Here is an 18135-nt window from a genome sequence, read left to right as displayed (position 1 = left end):
CAAAACTGCATCTTGAGGTGGAAACACCAAAGATGGATCCCACACACTAAAAACTGAGGATGGCTGTGAGCAGAGCTTGTCCCACACCAACCTATAATGTCAGTGAAATTTGTGATCTATTCTATCCTTTCTCTTCCTGCATTCTTTCTTCCTCATCAAATGCTCCACTCCCCTATGCTTAGTTACGCTCAGTCATGTCCAACTCTTTGCGACCCCATGGACCGTATCCTGCCAGGTTCCTCTATACATGGGATTCTTTAGGCAAGAATACTGGAATGGGTTGCCATTCCCTCTTCCAGGGGATCTTCCCAACCCAGGGATAAAACTCAGGTCCTCTGCATTGAAGGTGGATTCTTTACTGTCTGAACTATGAGGGAAGCCCAAGTCCCACTTTTTTTCATAACATCTAATGTCCCCAGTGATAATGACTATGTAGTTTACCTATCTCAGGAGTATTGCATGTTAGAGGAAAAGAATCCCAAGGAAGAAAGAGACTGTGTGGCCAACACTGTGGCCACTTAAAATCCCTCTTGTTTAATATTCACTTCAACCATCCTGTTTGGAGAGGATGGTGAAGAACAAGGCTGAAGAGGGCTGAAGCCTTTCTCCATATTCTGATGTACTCAATCTGGGTAGAACACTTGTTGAACTTAGATGACTAACATTTTTCCTCAAGTATTACCAGCAATGACCATCCTAATTCGTATTGATTGTGGTGGTTTTCAACCTGGAGTTTTACGAGACATACCAGGAGTTTCCATGAAAGAAAGTGTGAGCCTGATGACATGCTGAGTATGGACCCTAGTCCATAACAGTCTTGTCCAAGGGATGGAGTTCTGACAATATAACATTCATTTGTCATAGTGTTCTAAGAACATCAGGTCTACACTGAGTTCCTCCTTTCTCTAACATAAACAAGTGGTCCAGGGACATGCTAACACTGGTGTCCATGCCAAGCATTAATTCCTTGTGATCCATAGGCAAATCTTTATAATGCTAAAGCAGTGACATTATAGAGAGCTAGGGAGTTATTTCTTTTTCACAGTCTCCACTATATCATCATTCCACATTTCCCCAAAACAGGACTATCTTCTCAAGTCTCACTGGTAGAAAGGGGTCCTCTAACCTGTAGCACAGTGGCCCCTCTACTCACCCCCACCCCACCACAGGGCATCAGTATGAATCCATGGGTCTGGGTTCAGACACTCTGATGTTCCACATTTCCCTGAATCTTTTTATTTTCCATGAAGCAAGACTTTAAAAAAACAAAAAACAAAAAGAAAAACTCCTCAATCTCACATAAACCACCTGAGATAAATAGAGTGCTGACGGCTACTGCTTCCACCACTTCATAGATATGCCTGGATAGCCTGAATTTGTTTTAGACTCACCTGAGACTCCATCTCTCAATCTACACCGAGAAGCTCAGACACCAGGACTCCCCTTGGTGGTCCAGTGGTTAAGACTCTGAACTCTCAATGCAGTGGATACAGGTTAGATCCCTGGTCAGGGAACTACAATTCCACATGTTGCACTGCACAGTAAAAAAAGAAAAAAAAAATGTACAGATACGTGGTTAACATAATTCAGGGTCAAAAGTCTTCCCAATACTTTTTTTAATCACTAAAATACCTAAATATGTAAAATTGCTTAACATGTGATATATAAAATTTTAAAGTATCTAAGAGCTAAAAAAAAAAAAAAATCTATAATTAAAACAACCATTAAAAAAAAATCCCCAAGAATCCATCTTTGAATACCTTAATCTGCTTGCTTTCTTTCCTTGCTCTACATGTAACAATGCTCCATTTCCAAAACATACAGATGTGACTCTCATAACAACTAACTGCCCCCTCTTAAGAATCTTACTACTGTAGTGTTTGGTCTCAAATCTCTTAATAGTCTCCTGGTGGCTTTCAGAAGTATTATGCAGACGTTGTCTGCATTTTCACTTCTGCTTTGATGCTGTTTGGTCTTGTCTTGGGGACTGAAACGTTTCACTGATGATACAGCAAAGAGAAAAACATAGTTTTTAGTTTAAACATGAGCGGCTGTGTCATACACCCTTGTGTTTGGGGAAATCCATCATTAGAAAGAGAGAGAGACCTCAGCAGAGTTTAAGGCCTTTATCTTGTTGTATAGCATAGAAATCCTTGGACTAAATTAGCTGTGTAGCATTAGGTTTATGCTGCCATGATCTCATTATCTCCAGGTCCTCATTAAAAGCAGGGTATAGTTATTAATATTCTAATTTCCAAGTGTCTCCCAACACACACATATGCACACAAAACCTGGGCTGAAAAATAAAAAGGACAGTCTCATTCAGATACACATGAAGAGGTTAATCACTTTGGTTCATTATTTATAAAGAATTTGCAACAACCTCCAGAGATTTTTTTGTAAACTTGAAATGCTCCTGCAAACCTATGTGGACTCTGCATACCTAAAATCATGGCTTCCTATTGTCTCTTCCTGGATTATTTAGGGAGAAAATTAAAATATATACTCATGGATTATTTGGAGAAGTACAGAATTGTAATGGTCATGGATTGACTTTAGTGATTTAGAACAATATGGGAACAACACAAAGACAAACAAAAACGGAGAATCTCCTCAAAGCTGGAATGTTGTGAACAGTATCTCATCATCTGCAGATCCTGACCCCTTTTTTGTGTGCATATGCATATGGTAAACATTATTGAGTATAAGAAAATCTTCATAGACCTAGAAGTGAAATAGTGAAAAAGGTGTGGTCTTTCCTCCAAAAAACTCGAAGACTACTGGGAGATACTGATTCATAAAGAGGTAATAACTGTCTAATAATATAACAGATATACATAATATAGATATAAGGTATAATAGGGAAAGTGAAAGTGTTAGTTGCTCACTTGTGTCCAACTCTTTGAGACCCCTGGACTGTAGCCCGAGAGGCTCCTCTGTCCATGGAATTCTCCAGGTAAGAATAATGGAGTGTTTCACAATGGGAAATCACCAAATTAATAGTTCAAAGGAGGAAATTCTTAGGATCCTCTCCAGAGGTGCTGCTGGGACATGTAATAACATTCAGCCTCCTGGCCTCAGGAGGAAAAAACTTATTTCTTTTCCTCTTGAAGAGGAGGTCTTGTTTACTTCCAATAAGGGAAGTATATGAGAACGAGCACCTAGCCCTCTTATTCCACTAACTACTGCCTTACTCTCTTCCCAAAATAAAGGGAGTATCCAGGCTAGATAGTCAGTTGCCATTCATTAAGCCCCCTCAAAGTGATGACTTGCTCCCTTGACATCTGGACTCAGGCAGAAAGGGTCTTTCTTCTCTGCTTCTTGTCTCAGTATGTGCCTCCCCCACCACACGGGATCTTTCTTTCCCACTCTCCCTGTCTCCTCTCCCTCCTTTTTCCATCCCCATTTCCATCTTGTACCAGTCACTAGGTGTGTGAATCAGGCCCAAGGTCCTAAGTGGACAAGCTTCTCTAACCAGGTTATCAGGAGCTCTGAATTGTATGAGATGACCGACTGTTGAATAGCTTCATTAAGAAGACACTCTGGTCCTATTTGTTTGGCAATCCCTAAATCTCTTCTCTATAGTTTAGTACACAGAACAGAGGAAGGCTGTATCCCAGCCTCTCCATTTTGAATCTCTCACAACTAGCTCACTAGGTCAGTTTTCTCTCCCAAGTCTTCCTGGACACCTTAATTATCTTTAATCACTCTGGAATTTAACTACTGCCAACATCTCTCATCCATCCATTCAACTGACACTTGAGTATTCACTTAGTGTCAGCTCTGTAAAACATGCCAACAGTTTAGCAGTAAACAAAACAGATATGGTCTCTGTCCTTACAAATTCATTGCTTAGTTTGGCCAATAGATAGTAAGTACATAACCACATGGAAAATGAATCACTTTTTGATACTTTCTGTAAAAGAAAAGTTGTATGAGCAGGACATCATGAACAAGACAATTTTAACCTGTTCAGTAGAATGAGGGAAAGCTTCCTTGGGAAAAATGGCACTTAGAGTGAAATAGGAATTATCCAGACTGAGAGCAGGGGAAAGAAAGACCTTGAGTTTGGAGAGAATTTGAGGTAAGAGAGAAACAGGAGTTGAAGCTGGAGAGCTATATCCTAAAGGACCTTGTGGATCTTTAGAACTTAATCTTAAAGCTACAGCAAGTCCTTGAAGAATTTTAAGCAGGAGAGGCACATGATCAGTTCTGTGTTCATAAAGTTCACCTTAGCTGCCATGGGATGAGGAGACTGCAGAGAGACTACTGAGAGACCGGTCAGAGGCCACTGGTTGCTCTACTGTAGGAGCAACGAACATGGAGAAAAGTAGATGGCTTCAAGACACAGTCTAGAGACAGAATCAACAAAGCCAAGTAAATGAAGAGATGCAGAGGATGAGGAAAATGAAACTGACAAAGACAATTCCCAAATTTCTGACTTGAGCAACAGCAGGGATGGAGGTGTGCTCTTTAGAAATGGGAAACACTGCAGAAGGAGCACACTCAGGACCCCTGAGGAGGATCAGAAGCCTCCTTCTAGATGAGCTGAGTTTTGGGAGCCAGCCACAGGAGCTGTCAGCAGAAGTCTGAGATAAAAATGAATGAGGTGAAGATAGAAAATTTGAATTTATCAACATGGAATCCCGAGTGGCTCAGTGGTAAAGAATCTGCCTGCAATGCAGGAGGTGTGGGTTCGATCAATCCCTGGGTCAGGAAGATCCCTTGGAGAAGAAAATGGCAACCCACTACAGTACTCTTGCCTGGGAAATCCCATGGATAGAGTAGTCTGGCAGGCTGTAGTCCATAGGGTTGCAAGAGTTGGATATGACTGAGTGACTGACTGAGTGACTGTAAGGTGATATTTAAAGATCTGTGAGTGAGGACATCTCTAGGGAGAGTGAAAATGGGGAAGAGATTGAAGGAGTGAGATGTGGTTACCAACAGAATTAACTATTATTAACTGTCACTGGGGAGGGCTTGGTTTTGAGTTCCCAAAGAATAAGGGGCAGATGTTCTTCCATTAAAATGATGAGATTAGGATGTGGAGGAAGGGAGGATGCCCATGACTTGGTCACCTCAGCAGCTACCATCTGAAATTCATCCACAAAAGTACAGCACACTGGGATATAAGGAGCCTTGCTAAATGCGAGTAGAGAAATACTCTGTTGGGTATGTGTTATTTACTTCTGGGTATTAGGTTTTTCTCCCCATGAGTGCCCCCTGTTAACCAAGTGAAATCCTCATGCAAGGAGCCAGAGAGTAGTGATCAAATCCTGCAATTCAGAAGCTTTAGGAAAATCAACAGTTCATCACAAAAGGAAAAGTCAAATTCCAAACAGTGTATCAGTCCTGAGGTTGGTTTTTAGGCAACAACTGAAGTCTATGTTTCAAAAACCTCTGAGTCTATCACATCTTCTGAAACTTTTCATAAATCTGACCAAGGTTACTCAAAACTTCACATCAAGAGCCAGTGGATCTTTGTCATTCAGCTTGTTTCAATTATGTCAACTTTAACATGTACCTATTCCTGTTCTCTCTTTTTTGTTTCTTTTTTTCTGTATGACTCTTATAAATGATGTTCAACTCACCACAGGTCAAGCACAGGAAAAGAGGTCTCAGTGTGAGAAGAAATATGTGACAAGTGGTGAAGCAGGGCTCCAGCAAGGGGATAAAATAGAATAGGACTAATTTCAACTTTTCCCAAAGTGGTTAGAAAACATCACCTTGTAAGCCAAATTCAGGTGTAATCATGGAAAGCATTTCATAGCACAGAATATACCTAAAAATCAATTCACTCAAGGTTACAGGACAACCATCCATCTCCCATTTACTCTTTACTTTTATTTTTAACCACCCCAAAGAATCAGAGTTGGTAGAAAAAATACACCCAGCCTTTTGCTGTCCATGGGGGCTAATGCTAAGACATGTTCTATACCAGTGATTCTAAAGTTCAATATACAGAAGAATTACCTGGAGCATTTGTTAAAATACCTTCATGGGCTCCATCCTTGGAGATTCTAATACCGTAGATCAGCGTGGAGCCTGTGAACCTGTACTTCTAACATGTTCACAGCTGATGCCAGTGCTACTGCACCTAGGTTCATATTTTGAGAACCACGTTTTACCCAATTCCCCAGAGGTATCAGTGAACTGAGTCCCATATGCTCACAATGGTAACCTGCTCAATCAAGCACTCATTCTTGACTTCTTTTCCTTCTCTGTTAGATGTACCTATTTCTCTATCTGTGTTTTCAGGCATCATCTCCATAATAAATTCCTTGTACTCAAATCCTAGGCTCAGTATCTGCTTCTGGGTCTAATACAAACCAAGACAAAAGCAGAGTCATAGAGCAAACAGGCAGAAAGAAAAAGAATCAGAATCATTTTACCAGGATGGCTACCTCTGTTGCTGACTCAGGGGTCCTGAAACATTCCAGGGGGGAGGGGGGTGTGCATTGTCTTTGTACACCTTACTCCATAAAATTGAGAAAGTAGCAGTGACATATGTACACTACCATGGGTAAAATATATAGCTAGTAGGAAGCTGCTGCATAACACAGGGAGGCCAGCCTGGCCCTCTGTGATGACCTAGAGGGGTATAATGGGAGGAAAGTGGTAAGGAGGCTCAAGAGGAGGGGGTATATGTATACTTATGACTGACTCACATTATTGTACAGCAGAAACCAGCACAACATTAAAAAGCTTTTATCCTCCTATCACAAAACAAATAAATAAAATAAAGTCTCAGAATAAAGTGGACGATGGATTCAGTCTTGGGCACCTGCCTGCTTGGGTAATGTCCAAGTCTAAAAGCTTGATAATAATAATCTTAGGTTCCCCACTCACCATTTACCTTCCTCATCCAATTAACCATCAACTTCTTGCCCTTTGCAACCTCATCTCAAAGACATCTCCTCATCCATAATACCTGTGTCCAGGTCAGACCTTCATTCATTTTCATCTTAACAGACAAGGTCAAGTGACTGCTCCTCTTGCCCTTAGTCAGCTTCCTCTTCTTTGCATCCTTCCCGTCTGAAAGGCAGTGAGTCTTTCAGAGATCTGGAGATGGTTGGTCCAATAGAGGGAACAGCAAGATTGAAATCACCTTCTTGTCCTGCACACTTTGCCCAGCTTCTAGGTCTAGCACCCCCTTGGCAAGCCCCTTATTGATGCTAGAGTGAGCTTTATAGAATAAAATTATGACCATCCTTTAAATCCTTCAAATGGTTCCTCAGGTAAAGGTCAAGGTCAAAGAAGGCTTTCTATGATCAAGTTCCTGGTTACTTCCCCAGCCTAATTTCTTCATTTTTCAAAACATACATTCTACACTTAAGCCATATCAATTTGCTTTCATTTCCCTAAACAGATGTTCTCTTTCACCCTTATGCTTCAGACCACATGCCTGGAATTCATTTATTTAACAAATATTTCTTAAACTCTGGCCCTGTGCCCTGCACTGTTCTAGAATCTAGAAGGTAGTTACATAGCTGTGAATGAACTTTAGAAATATTCCATCCTCCTGGAGCCTGCCTTCCAGTAGACAATAAACATTATCAATAAGCAAAATGTCAGATGGTGGCATACTCCCAGGAGAAGCATAAAGCAAGGAGATAGGCTGTGAAAGAATGAAGAGTTCAGTTTTACACAGGATGTGGGTTCAGTTTGGTCGCTCAGTCGTGTCCAACTCTTTGCAACCCCATGGAGTGCAGGATATGGGTAGAAGGACTTAATGAGAAAGAAGCAAATTTGAGCAAAGTCCCTCTGGAGGGAGGCAGTGAGTCTTTCAGAGATCTGGGGATGGTTGGCTCAGCAGAGAGAACAGCAAGGCTGAAAACACCCTGTTGTCTTGCTCACTCTACCCAGCTTCTAGGTCTTCCTCCTTCAGGACTCCTACTGGGTTTCTCCCATTACAGAGCCTTCGCTGATTCCCACTGTCCACCCTCAATCAAGGATCCCGTCTTGATGCTCTCAGAGCTTCCAAGCATATTATGATGGCATTGAAATATCGGTGACAATATAATTTCAATTAACATGTGTAAAGTGCTCGCTGCACACCAGGCACTCTGCTGATATCATTCTTGGATGATTTCCTTTCAATTCTCACCAACCCCATAAAAAGATACATATTTATATTACCTCATTTTACAAAGGAAAAAAATGGATACAGAGAGGTTAATTAACTTCTTTTAAATCACCATGAATTCTATTAAGACTCTTAGCTCCAAGAACCCTTGTATAACAGAGACTCTGTGCCCCTCATATTTGTAGGCCCCATAGCTAGTTGGCTCTAAAAAATGGCCTCTATCTTGATGCTTTGAATAGATCTGCACACTTTGTTTTATAAAATGGAAATATCCTCTGTATCTTACCAAGTCATGCAGAAATGGCCAGATGAATTTGGTCACCTTTGGTGAGCACATTTTCTGAGAGTCTGACTCAAAAGGGAAATTCATGTGGTGACACTCTGGGATCACCTCTTAAAGAAAGGCTGGTAGTTTTCAGAGAAGTTGCAATGCAAAGCTGGTTTGGTTGCCAATTGGGAGAGACCTCCTCGATGTATTAGGACTCAGACTAAGGAAACCAAAGGTAATTTCAATTATGAGTTCCAAGTGGAAAGTCATTTGAACAGATGTTCTGAATTGCAGGTGTTAACACATTATTGGGCTTCCCTGGCGGCTCAGATGGTAAAGAATTCGCCTGCAATGCGGGAGACCTGGGTTTGAACCCTGACTTGGGAAGATCCCCTGGAGGAAGGTAAGGCAAGCCACTCCAATATTGTTGCCTGGAGAATCCCCATGGGCAGAGGAGCCTGGCAGGCTACAGTCCATGGGGTCACAAAGAGGTGGACACGACTGAGCAACTACACACAACACAGCAATACATTATTAAGCTGCTTCTCTGTATTCCTGCTGCTACTAAGATGCTTCAGTCATGTCCAACTCTTTGTGACCCTATGGACTGTAGCCCACCAGGCTCCTCTGTCCATGGGACTCTCCAGGCAAGAATACTAGAGTGGATTGCCATGCTCTCCTCCAGGGGATCTTCCTGACCAAGGATTGAACCCGCATCTCTTACATCTCCTGCATTGGTAGGCAGGTTCTTTATCGCGAGCGCCACCTGGCAAGCCTCATACTCCACACTGCTCTCCATGTGATAAGTAGATCTCCAGATGAGCAGCTCTGAAGAGTTATTTATATACTAATAAACAGTTCTCCCAAGCCAACCCATGTAGGCTGCGTGTGTCTAGTATTGCTAAAGTTCTGCCAACCACCCTTGCCATTCTTCAGCTCCAGAATTGTTCCAAATGCTCTCCAGCCCAGAGTTTCTCAATCGAGGGTAATATTGCTCCTTTGGGGACATTTGGCAATGTCAAAGACATTTTTGAGTTCTCATGACTGATGAAGGTGGGGTACCATTGATATATAGTGGGTAGAGGCAAGGTTTCTGCTAAAAATTCTACAATGCATAGGACAGCCCCTTCATGAAAAGAAATTATCCAGTCCCAAACATTAAGAATGCCATGGTCCAATCTTGTTGCCATATACAAACCCTAGTGTTCCTCTTTGATTTCTATCTGTCAGGAATCCAATGATACATCAAGCATGGTCCTGTGGTTTACTGTGGAGAATCCTTGTTGCATTAAAAAAAAATTCCCTGATATTATATTGGGATGAATCATTGGAACAAAAATGTCCTTCAAGCCCATCCATGAGAGGAACACTTATTCCTCTTAAAAGCTCCAAAGTATCACTTCCAATATGACAACTTCCCTGACATCCCATAGGTTGAACTGACTACCCTTTCCTCTGCACCCCAAACATAACTTACACCTATTAGTTATATGCCTGTGTCCTTTACAACATCGTCATTAGCTCCTCTTTGGAGCACAGAGACCACATCAAATGTTTAAATACCCAAGCTTCTAGGACAGCACCTGTTTCTTAGCAGGTACTCAGTACAAGTGTTTGAAATGAATGCAGTTTCAAGGGAAATGGTCCCAGCGATCGCTTCACATTCAGCTACTCTAACTTGCGCTGTGAATGTGACTTCTTCTCCAGTTTCCAAATAGGACAGAAGCCAAGCAAACTACATGGTCCATTCCTCTGCCCTCAGCCTCACAGCACACCAACAAGGTTCAAGATCAGGAGCCATACGCCCATGTCCTTAAAACAGCATTATAAAGTCTGGGAATGGTGGGAAAGGATGATAAAGATAGGCTGCTTAAAAATCAAATCACTTTGCACAGAAAAAGGAGATGCAAACAGCCTCTGGCACCTTCCTGTGAGTAACAGAAGTTTCTATTTTAAAAGAAAGGCAGTCAAATAAGAAGCAACTTTATCACAATGCCGCTTTCCCAGATTTCTTGGCCAAGGCAATGCATCAGCCTGTATCAGGCTCCTGGCATTCCATGACGGATCTGGCTCCAGTGATGATTCATAGCGGCCATGTGAGGAATGAAGGATTTCACAGGAACTCAACCCATTAAAAAAAAAAAAATGCAGTCCAATAAAAGGCCCAGCTCTGTCAGTCATTCACACAGCACTCAACTTCCCTCCCCGGTAAACAACAAGGTAAGTGATGAGCCTCGCCAAAGGCATGGGCTTCCAGTCTGCTCTCAAGTAGCTAAGGATGTTCAAATCTCCCCAAAGTTTCATGAACACAGTGAAGAAGCTGGGTCCTCGTCTTTGTCCTCTTTCTTAAACTTTCTTTGGCTTTGAGTCATCTATGTAGGTTCTGAATGACCTTCATGTTGAGGAATTAAAAAATAATTCCCCTTACATCATTTTGACTTCCACATATTACAAGGCTGCGATGCCAAAATGTTTATGTTTTCATTAAGTTAGGGTTTTTATCACCGTCTGCTCTTGACAGGATCTGAGAAACAATGCTAACCGTTTAAGAAGAAAACGGAGCACAGTTCATCTGAAGGAAACAGAAGGGGTAAGTGTTACTTGTAGCCTGAATGAAGTTGATTATCACTCTTAGGCAACATGTTGGCTTCAAAGTTTTCCTGAAGCTAAGCCAGAAAAAGGAACAGATTGCAAGTGTGTGCAAGTCAGCGCTGAGGAATTCAAATATTGAGAAGCTGGGAGGAGGGTTTTAGAATCTCTTTCCTTTTTATTTTTTTTTTAAGTCTTATTTTTTGGTCACATTACGTGGCATGTGGGATTTTAGTTCTCCAGCCAGGGATTGAACCCACATTTCCTACATTGGAAGCACGGAGTCTTAACCACTAGACCACCAGGTAAGTCCCAGCATCTCTTTCCTGAGAGAGCTTCACAGGCGGTGAGAGGATGCTCCCGTCCAGCCTGGAACTGGGCCGGCCCACGGGCACAAAGCTTCAGGGGCTGACAGGATGAAGTCACCCCTGGGACTTTCCCGATGACGGTGGGTGATGCCAAACACCTCTGAATGCCTGTCCATGTGACCAGGGGCACAGAGTCAAGACAGTAAGACTCGAACCCAAAACTCAGGGCTTCTCAGCAGGATGAGCAGAACACTCTTTAGATCCATTGTGGTTGATTTCCAAAAGCAGTCCCGTCACAGGATTTCTAAAATTCAGAATAATTCCCTTAAACAGTGATGTCCTAGTTGCTATTACCAATAGCTGCCACTTACAAAACATTTCTAATAGGTCAGATGTTGTACTAAATTAATATTGATAATAGAAACATGACACTTTTTGCATACACACACTACCACGTATAAAACAGATATCTATTGGGAACCTGAAGTATTATAGCACAGGGAGTTCATCTCGGGGCTCTGTGGTAACCTAGATGGATGGGGTAAGAGAATGGGAGGGAGGTTCAGGAGGGAGGAGATATATGTATTGTTGTTCAGTCACTAAGTCATGTCCGACTCTTCTGTGACCCCATGGACTGTAGCCCACCAGGCTCCTTTTCCATAGGATTCTCCAGGCACCAATACTGGAGTGGGTTGCCACTTCCTTCTCCATACATATGTGTATATATAGCTGATTCACTTCATTGTATAGTGTAAACCAATAAACATTATAAAACAACTATTGGAGCATGCATGCTCAGTCAAGAATACTGGAGTGGGTTGCCATTTCCTCCTACAGGGGACCTTCCTGACCCAGGGATCAAACCTGCAGCTCTAGAGACTCCTGCAGTGGCAGGCAGGTTCTTTACCACTGAACCATCTGAGAATTCAAAGCAACTATGTTGTTGTTCAGTCGCTCAGTCCTGTCCAACTATTTGAGACCCCATGGACTGCAGCGTGCCAGACTTCCCTATCTTTTGCCATCTCCCAGAGCTTACTCAAACTCATGTCCACTGAGTCAGTGATGCCATCCAACCATCTCATCCTCTGTCACCCTGTTCTTCATTTGCCTTCAATCTCTCCCAGCATCAGGGCCTTTTCTAATGAGTCAGTTCTTTGCATCAGGTGGCCAAAGTATTGGAGTTTCAGCTTCAACATTGGTCCTTCTAATGAATAATCAGGACTGATTTCCTTTAGAATTGACTGGTTTGATCTCCTTGCAGTCCATGGGACCCTCAAGAGTCTTCACCAACAACACAGTTCAGTGGTGTTCTCACAGTTCAGTTCTCCAACATCACAATTCTTCGCTGTTCAACCTTCTTTATGGTCCAACTCTCACATCCATTGGAGAAGGAATGGCAACCCACTCCAGTATTATTGCCTGAAGAATCCCATAGACAGAGGAGCCCAGTGGGCTACAGGCCACTGGGTCACAAAGAGTCAGACACAAGTGAAGTGACTTAGCACTCACATCTATACATGACTACTGGAAAAACCATAGCTTTGTCTAGATGGATCTTTGTAGCAAAGCAATGTCTCTGCTTTTTAATATTCTGCCTAGGTTGGTCATAGCTTTTTTTCCAAGGAGCAAGCGTCTTTTAATTTCACGACTGCAATGACCATCTGCACTGATTTTGGAGCCCAAGAAAGTAAAGTCTGTCACTGTTTCCACTGTCTCCCCATCTATTTGCCATGAAGTGATGGGACCAGATGCCATGATCTTAGTTTTTTGAATGTTGATTTTTAACCCAGTTTTTTCACTCTCCTCTTTCACTTTCATCAAGAGACTGTTCAGTTCCTCTTTGCTTTCTGCCATAAGGGTGGTGTCATCTGCATAACTGAGGTTATTGATATTTCTCCCAGGCATCTTGATTCCAGCTTGTGCTTCATCCAGCCTGGCATTTCGCATGATATACCCTGCATATAAGTTAAATAAGCTGGGTGATAATATACAGCCTTGATGTACTCCTTTCCTAATTTGGAACCAGTTGGTTGTTCGATGTCTGGTTCTAGTTGTTGCTTCTTGACCTGCATACAGATTTCTCAGGAGGCAGGTAAGGTGGTCTGGTATTCCCATCTCTTTAAAAATTTTCCGCAGTTTGTTGTGATCCACACAGTCAAAGGCTTTAGTGTAGTCAATGAAGCAGAAGTAGATGTTTTTCTGGAATTCTCTTGCTTTTGTGATGATCCAACAGATGTTGGCGATGTGATCTCTGGTTCTTCTGCCTCTTCTAAATCCAGCTTGAACATCTGGAAGTTCTCCGTTCATGTATTGTTGAAGCCCAGCTTGGAGAATTTTGAGCATTACTTTGCTAGCGTGTGAAATGAGTGCAATTGTGCAGTACTTTGAACATTCTTTGGCATTGCCTTTCTTTGGGATTAGGATGAAAACTGACCTTTTCCAGTATTGTAGCAAAAGCAGCTATACCCCGATTTTAAAAATACCCCAGTTAAAAACAAAAGAGTTTATGGGTGCCAGATGCTGTTCCATGCTTTTGTTTAGTTTAGTGCATTCAATCTTCTCAACAACTCCATGGAGTAGGTACTCTGATCCCAATCTTACAAGTGAGGATGCTGAGGCATAGAGGCCCCATTAATGGGGTTTTTCCAGTAGTCATTACATGATGTGAGAACTGGACTATAAAGATGGCTGAGCACCAAAGAATTGATGCTTTTGAATTGTAGTGCTGAGAACACTCCTGAGAGTCCCTTGGACAACAAGGATATCTAACCAGTCAATCCTAAAGGAGATCAACCCTGAATATTCTTTGAAAGGACTGATGCTGAAGCTCCAATACATTGGTCACCTGATGCCAGGAGCCAACTCATTGGAAAAGACCCTGATGCTGGGAAAGATTGAAGGCAAAAGGTGAAAGGGATGACAGAGGATGAGATAGTTAGATAGCATCACTGACTCAATGGACATGCACTTGAACAAACTCTGGGAGATAGTGAAGGACAGGGAAGCCTGGCATGCTGCAGTCCACGGGGTCGCAAAGAGTTAGACACGACTTAGAAACTGAACAACAAACAACAATTCACATGCCACACAATTCACCATTTAAAGTGTGCATCAGTGGCTAATGGCATAGTCATAGAGATACACAACCATACCAAATTTTAGAACATTTTCTCTACTCCAGAAATAAGTCCTATATCATTTAGCTGTCACCTCCCAATTTCCCCCTTTCTTCTCAGCTCTAGGCAACTACGAATCTACTTTTTGTCTCTATAGGTTTCCCCCTTCTGGACATTATGTAATAGATAGTCTTTTTTGACTGGCTCCTTTCACTTAGTATCATATTTTCGAGGTTCATCCATGTAGTAGCATGTACTATTACTTCATTTCATTTTTAAGTAGGTCACAGTCTTAACCATTATAGTGTGCTCCTCTATGACTCTTACTTGGTACACAAGACCACTGCAGCTCAGAGAAATGAAACAGTTGCCCACAGTCACACAGACAACCAAAGACAGATCTGGCATCTGCTGATCCCAAATTATGCTCTCAAAAGTACTATCCTGCCTCCAAAGCATGTCTTTCCTAGGAGAAGTTACCCACACAGGGAAAAGGAACCTTAGGTGTTTTGGTAACTTTCTCCTTACTAACATTAAAGGCAATAAAGTAATGGTTGAAAAAACAGACTTTAGAATTAAGCTCAGAACCAAGCTGTGTGACTTTAGACCAATCACCGAACATTTCTATGTCTTGATTTCCACATCCGTAAGAGAAAAATATTGACATCTACTTCTTAGAGTTGAGAGATAATACATGTAATTAGCATCATCCAGTCCAAGTTCCCATAAGTGCTAGGGAACCATTGACTGAAACCACCCGCCCTGGCCAGGAAGGATAATCGCCACTTGCATGCCTTGTCTCACAACAAGAGGACCCAAATAGGGAATGCGGAACTGATAAACCACCACCAGCCAGGAGAATCTGGGAGGGGTCAATAGGAGGGAGGAGACATCAGCCCATAATATTGTCCTAGGGTTTCCCAGGTGGCGCAGTGGTAAAGAACTTGTCCGCCAATGCAGGAGCCGTAAGAGACACGGGTTAGATCCCTGGGTCAGTAAGATCCCCTGGAGAAGGAAATGGTAACCCTCTCCAGTATTCTTGTGTGGAGAATCCCATGGACAGAGGAGCCTGGCAGGCTACAGTCCACGGGGTCACAAAGAGTCAGACATGACTGAAGTGACTTAGCATACACACACCAACTTCTCAGAAATTCTTGTGCTAGAAATCATCTGACAAAGAGATGTGTGTGCCCCCAGGAAGAGCCTTGAATGGGACCAAATATGAGCACAAGCAAGACGATTGGCCAGAGACAGTCTGGAAAGCTACCCATATGGCTTATAAAACCCAAGACTGTGAGCTGCATAGCAACAATGCTCTCCTGGGTTCCCTTGCCCTGGCGCTCCCCACCTTCCCAATAAAATCTCTTGCTGTGTCAACATGTGTGTCTCCTTGGACAATTCATTTCAGTGTTCTAGAGAAGAGTCTATTCTCAAGCCCTGGAATGGGTCCCCCTTCTAGTAACCTAAGGGCTTAATCAATAATACCATTCTTTAGAGTAATGCATATTGAGGCAGGTCTCTGGCAAAGAAGGAGGTTCAGTTGGAGGAAAAAAGGAGAAAGCAACACAGTTTTGATTGTGTGGGAATGTTACAGCTGTTTTCAGGTCTCTAGCTCTAGGAGAAATAAGAAACAGGGAACATATGCAAGCACTACTTCCTCTACACAAAGAAATCTGGAGAGGACGCCAAGGGAGGGCTGCTCCCACCATTTCTTCCTTCAGCCCACCAGTGGGTACCCCACTTGCTCTCTGCATGTTTCCACTCCTAAACCACTTGATGCCAAAGAATTCAAAAGCTTTTGGTGGAAGTTGAGACTTCTGTACATTCCCTGGGAAGTACAAGAGGCTGAAACAGTAATCTTACTACAAGCATGCCAATTACACATTCAACCAAATTTATTTCTGCATTCCTCCTTCATGCAATTAGAGAACATAAGTATTAGGTTCGGGATTCACAGGTTTCTAAGTTTTGAAATGAAATAATTTTTAATTAATTGAAAACTGTCTTTCTCAAAAGTAATGCAAGCCTATTTTTAAGATCTTACTAGTAGGCCAAGTATCAATTTGGAAACTGCAGACATAAAAAAAGGGATATGGAAAAAGGTAACAATTAAAACATGCTCTTTTTAAAAGGGGAGAGAAAAGGGAGGCTAATTAATACTACTAGCTATAAAAGAGAAAGTTGTTTCAATCACTAAATGGATTTTTTCCCTCTTGCAAATAAAGTATTTTATTTATTTATTCAGGTAATGTGCCCCTATTGGTAAAATACAATGGTTCTGCTGCTGGTTTCAGAGAATTCATTCCTTGTCAATAAAATTTTTTAAAAACTTGTTCATGCAGGGTGAACAGGGGGAGGTGAGCAGATCTGAGGATGTTTTTAGACTGTTCAATTCAGACTCACAAAAATGCATGTATTAGACCTAACTGATTGATCCACCCAGCCCTAGACTCCTTGTGCATTCATCTAAAATATTTATATTTTGGAAAATGAAGGGTGAGGGAAGTAGCACATTAGCAAAGCCTGCTTGGCATCTTCCAGGGGTATTTGAAGATTGTGAGTGCATCAATCCAAAGAATAATTCATAAGAATCAGTTACAATGAAGAATAGAAGCTAGTGGATAGAGAATCTGCTCTGAATTCAGAATTTTGGTTGTAAATTCTTACATCTCACTTTTTTTTGTTTTTAGTGAACCTTACTTTGGTGACCACCAATGAACCATGAATGATGTCATCCATGACTGGTATCATCCTCTCCTTCTTCCACCTCTTCAACTTCCTAGCCTTGGTCATGCAACTGGCTTTGGCCAATGGAACATTAGCAAGCTTGGTGAAAGGAGAGGTTTGTCCCCTTGGAATGTGTGCTTTGGGGATACACCTTCTCAAAACCCAGTCACCATGCTGTGAGAAGACCAAATTAACCACATAAGGAGAATGGAGGTCCTCACTGAAAGTCCCAGTCAAGCTCCCACAACAGCCAACATCAACTCACGAGTGAACCATCTTGGAAGAAAATCCTCTAGCCCCACTTGAACCTCTCCAGATGAGCCATGGCAGCCAATGTGACACAGAGCAGAGATGAGCTGATCCTGCTAAGTCCTATCCAAATTGCAGAATAATGAATAAATCAATAAATGTCATTTTAAATCACTGTTTTGGGGTAGTTTGTTAGGCAGCTTTAGAAAACCAAAACAGGAGTTTGAACCTAAAACCCAGAAAAGATGTGAACTCTGCTTTTCCAGTCCAATATCCACCTTTCTGAACCATGAAGAAGAACATAGCCTGCCTCATCCTCTCCACTGAGAGTTTGAGAAGGCTGGCTCAGGCAATGCCATCCCCAACAAGGCTATCTTTTAATCACAACAGCAAAAGCATCATTTATTCAGCTCTTTCTAAATGCCAGGGCCTGTGCCAGGGCTGTGTGTGTGCATATATCTATATCTGTATCTATATCCTTATATAGGTATTTAGCATACTGGGCTTCCCAGGTGGCTCAGCAGTAAACCTGAATCTCCTACTTGCAATGTAGGAGACTCAGGTTCAATCCCTGGGTCAGGAAGATCCCCTGGAGGAGGGAATGGCAACCCACTCCAGTACTCTTGCCTAGAGAATCCCATGGACAGAGGAGCCTGGTGGGCTACAGCCAACAGGGTCACAAAAAGTCGGACATGACTGAAGTGACTGAGCATGCATGCACAGACATATAGCATATCATTTTGTCCATGTAACAGCTCTCTGAGACTAGAGAAAACAGTATGCAACAGATGA

The 18135-nt window shown here is 42.2% G+C and overlaps 1 long non-coding RNA gene across 1 annotated transcript; it reads left to right on the top strand.

The window, feature by feature from the left end:
* The first annotated feature begins 10533 nt into the window (after positions 1 to 10533).
* Positions 10534 to 17474, top strand: LOC133042331 (uncharacterized). The gene is made up of 3 exons (XR_009689475.1): positions 10534 to 10574; positions 10876 to 10944; positions 17058 to 17474. It is a non-coding gene; the product is annotated as an uncharacterized LOC133042331 (long non-coding RNA).
* Positions 17475 to 18135: the final 661 nt, after the last annotated feature.

This window comes from Dama dama, chromosome 21 (genome assembly GCF_033118175.1).
Source record: "Dama dama isolate Ldn47 chromosome 21, ASM3311817v1, whole genome shotgun sequence".
Taxonomy (NCBI): Eukaryota; Metazoa; Chordata; class Mammalia; order Artiodactyla; family Cervidae; genus Dama; species Dama dama.
The sequence above is the reverse complement of the archived record's forward strand: the minus strand, read 5'-3'. Positions and strand labels throughout refer to the sequence as shown.